This window comes from Schistocerca gregaria, unplaced genomic scaffold, assembly GCF_023897955.1.
Source record: "Schistocerca gregaria isolate iqSchGreg1 unplaced genomic scaffold, iqSchGreg1.2 ptg001050l, whole genome shotgun sequence".
Lineage (NCBI taxonomy): Eukaryota > Metazoa > Arthropoda > Insecta > Orthoptera > Acrididae > Schistocerca > Schistocerca gregaria.
The window spans coordinates 47,959-52,144 of NW_026062396.1; the positions used below are offsets into that span (position 1 = coordinate 47,959).

General features: G+C 57.4%; 2 non-coding genes across 2 annotated transcripts; both read left to right on the top strand.

Moving 5' to 3' along the window:
• The first annotated feature begins 377 nt into the window (after window positions 1-377).
• Window positions 378-2,270, top strand: LOC126327474 (small subunit ribosomal RNA). The gene has a single exon (XR_007561289.1). It is a non-coding gene; the product is annotated as a small subunit ribosomal RNA (ribosomal RNA).
• Window positions 2,271-2,632: 362 nt separating this feature from the next.
• On the top strand, window positions 2,633-2,787 carry LOC126327480 (5.8S ribosomal RNA). Its single transcript, XR_007561295.1, has one exon. It is a non-coding gene; the product is annotated as a 5.8S ribosomal RNA (ribosomal RNA).
• The last annotated feature ends 1,399 nt before the right edge of the window (window positions 2,788-4,186 follow it).

Sequence of the window (4,186 nt, forward strand, 5' to 3'; positions counted from 1 at the left end):
GGGGCTTTGCCCTTGTGTGGCGCTGGCGTTGGAGCTGCCGGTCACCATAGGTGGCGCGTGTTGTCTCCCGCCGGCAATGCCACGACAGCACGCTCCCGGGCCTCTGTCGGCAGCGGCAAGCTCAGTTGGGAGCAAGGGTGTTCGCACTAAAACCGTCTACTCGCCTAACTCCGGGCGATTGCGCCTCTCTCGAAACCGACCAAGTACCTAGGACGGCGCTGCGCGCCGCCGGGACCTGAGAGGGTTTCGAGGTGTATCGTGCAGGGGAGCTCGGCCTCCTCCTGTTTGCAGAATAATTGAGCGGACGCTTGCGTGTTCGCGCGGGCCCCCGGGACACACTCCCGGGCGGCCGGCTGCTCAGCTCTAGTTGACGCAGCTCCCTGGTTGATCCTGCCAGTAGTCATATGCTTGTCTCAAAGATTAAGCCATGCATGTCTCAGTACAAGCCGCATTAAGGTGAAACCGCGAATGGCTCATTAAATCAGTTATGGTTCCTTAGATCGTACCCACGTTACTTGGATAACTGTGGTAATTCTAGAGCTAATACATGCAAACAGAGTCCCGACCAGAGATGGAAGGGACGCTTTTATTAGATCAAAACCAATCGGATTGGCTTGTCTGGTCCGTTTGCCTTGGTGACTCTGAATAACTTTGGGCTGATCGCACGGTCCTCGTACCGGCGACGCATCTTTCAAATGTCTGCCTTATCAACTGTCGATGGTAGGTTCTGCGCCTACCATGGTTGTAACGGGTAACGGGGAATCAGGGTTCGATTCCGGAGAGGGAGCCTGAGAAACGGCTACCACATCCAAGGAAGGCAGCAGGCGCGCAAATTACCCACTCCCGGCACGGGGAGGTAGTGACGAAAAATAACGATACGGGACTCATCCGAGGCCCCGTAATCGGAATGAGTACACTTTAAATCCTTTAACGAGTATCTATTGGAGGGCAAGTCTGGTGCCAGCAGCCGCGGTAATTCCAGCTCCAATAGCGTATATTAAAGTTGTTGCGGTTAAAAAGCTCGTAGTTGGATTTGTGTCCCACGCTGTTGGTTCACCGCCCGTCGGTGTTTAACTGGCATGTATCGTGGGACGTCCTGCCGGTGGGGCGAGCCGAAGGGGTGCTTTCGCGTCCCGAGGCGGACCCCGTTTAAATCCTACCAGGGTGCTCTTTGTTGAGTGTCTCGGTGGGCCGGCACGTTTACTTTGAACAAATTAGAGTGCTTAAAGCAGGCAAGCCCGCCTGAATACTGTGTGCATGGAATAATGGAATAGGACCTCGGTTCTATTTTGTTGGTTTTCGGAACCCGAGGTAATGATTAATAGGGACAGGCGGGGGCATTCGTATTGCGACGTTAGAGGTGAAATTCTTGGATCGTCGCAAGACGAACAGAAGCGAAAGCATTTGCCAAGTATGTTTTCATTAATCAAGAACGAAAGTTAGAGGTTCGAAGGCGATCAGATACCGCCCTAGTTCTAACCATAAACGATGCCAGCCAGCGATCCGCCGCAGTTCCTCCGATGACTCGGCGGGCAGCCTCCGGGAAACCAAAGCTTTTGGGTTCCGGGGGAAGTATGGTTGCAAAGCTGAAACTTAAAGGAATTGACGGAAGGGCACCACCAGGAGTGGAGCCTGCGGCTTAATTTGACTCAACACGGGAAACCTCACCAGGCCCGGACACCGGAAGGATTGACAGATTGATAGCTCTTTCTTGATTCGGTGGGTGGTGGTGCATGGCCGTTCTTAGTTGGTGGAGCGATTTGTCTGGTTAATTCCGATAACGAACGAGACTCTAGCCTGCTAACTAGTCGCGTGACATCCTTCGTGCTGTCAGCGATTACTTTTCTTCTTAGAGGGACAGGCGGCTTCTAGCCGCACGAGATTGAGCAATAACAGGTCTGTGATGCCCTTAGATGTTCTGGGCCGCACGCGCGCTACACTGAAGGAATCAGCGTGTCTTCCTAGGCCGAAAGGTCGGGGTAACCCGCTGAACCTCCTTCGTGCTAGGGATTGGGGCTTGCAATTGTTCCCCATGAACGAGGAATTCCCAGTAAGCGCGAGTCATAAGCTCGCGTTGATTACGTCCCTGCCCTTTGTACACACCGCCCGTCGCTACTACCGATTGAATGATTTAGTGAGGTCTTCGGACTGGTACGCGGCATCGACTCTGTCGTTGCCGATGCTACCGGAAAGATGACCAAACTTGATCATTTAGAGGAAGTAAAAGTCGTAACAAGGTTTCCGTAGGTGAACCTGCGGAAGGATCATTACCGACTAGACTGCATGTCTTTCGATGTGCGTGTCGTGTCGCGCAACACGCTACCTGTACGGCAGTGGCCGTGCGCCGCGTGCGGAACCACGCGTGCCTCTCAAAACTAGCGGAAGTGTTGTTGTTGTGTGGTACGAGCGCTGAAGCTCTGGAGCGGCTGGCCTGCGGTACCTGGCGCCTGGCGCCGGTTTTGAATGACGTTCGCCCGAGTGCCTGTCCGCTCCGGTGTGGAGCCGTACGACGCCCATCGGCTGTGAGGCCGTTGGACACAAAAAAAATAGTGGAACAGGGGCCGTCAGACGCCTCAGTCCCGCAAATGCTACTGTCTTGAAAGAGACAGTGGGAGACTGAAAAGGAAAAGATCACCCAGGACGGTGGATCACTCGGCTCGTGGGTCGATGAAGAACGCAGCAAATTGCGCGTCGACATGTGAACTGCAGGACACATGAACATCGACGTTTCGAACGCACATTGCGGTCCATGGATTCCGTTCCCGGGCCACGTCTGGCTGAGGGTCGGCTACGTATACTGAAGCGCGCGGCGTTTGTCCCGCTTCGGAGACGTGGGAGTGTCGTGGTCGCCTGTGTGGCCGGCCGCGTCTCCTTAAACGTGCGATGCGCGCCCGTCGCCTGGCGGTTCGCATACCGGTACTTTCTCGGTAGCGTGCACAGCCGGCTGGCGGTGTGGCGTGCGACACCTCGTACAACGACCTCAGAGCAGGCGAGACTACCCGCTGAATTTAAGCATATTACTAAGCGGAGGAAAAGAAACTAACAAGGATTCCCCCAGTAGCGGCGAGCGAACAGGGAAGAGTCCAGCACCGAACCCCGCAGGCTGCCGCCTGTCGTGGCATGTGGTGTTTGGGAGGGTCCACTACCCCGACGCCTCGCGCCGAGCCCAAGTCCAACTTGAATGAGGCCACGGCCCGTAGAGGGTGCCAGGCCCGTAGCGGCCGGTGCGAGCGTCGGCGGGACCTCTCCTTCGAGTCGGGTTGCTTGAGAGTGCAGCTCCAAGTGGGTGGTAAACTCCATCTGAGACTAAATATGACCACGAGACCGATAGCGAACAAGTACCGTGAGGGAAAGTTGAAAAGAACTTTGAAGAGAGAGTTCAAAAGTACGTGAAACCGTTCTGGGGTAAACGTGAGAAGTCCGAAAGGTCGAACGGGTGAGATTCACGCCCATCCGGCCACTGGCCCCCGCCCTCGGCAGATGGGGCCGGCCGCCCGCGCGGAGCAATCCGCGGCGGGGTCGTGTCCGGTTGCCTTTCCACTCGCCGCGGGGTGGGGCCGTTCCGGTGTGCGGTGGGCCGCACTTCTCCCCTAGTAGGACGTCGCGACCCGCTGGGTGCCGGCCTACGGCCCGGGTGCGCAGCCTGTCCTTCCGCGGGCCTCGGTTCGCGTCTGTTGGGCAGAGCCCCGGTGTCCTGGCTGGCTGCTCGGCGGTATATCTGGAGGAGTCGATTCGCCCCTTTGGGCGCTCGGGCTCCCGGCAAGCGCGCGCGGTTCTTCCCGGATGACGGACCTACCTGGCCCGGCCCCGGACCCGCGCCGCTGTTGGCTCGGGATGCTCTCGGGCGGAATAATCGCTCCCGTCAGCGGCGCTTCAGCTTTGGACAATTTCACGACCCGTCTTGAAACACGGACCAAGGAGTCTAACATGTGCGCGAGTCATTGGGCTGTACGAAACCTAAAGGCGTAATGAAAGTGAAGGTCTCGCCTTGCGCGGGCCGAGGGAGGATGGGGCTTCCCCGCCCTTCACGGGGCGGCGGCCTCCGCACTCCCGGGGCGTCTCGTCCTCATTGCGAGGTGAGGCGCACCTAGAGCGTACACGTTGGGACCCGAAAGATGGTGAACTATGCCTGGCCAGGACGAAGTCAGGGGAAACCCTGATGGAGGTCCATAGCGATTCTGACGTG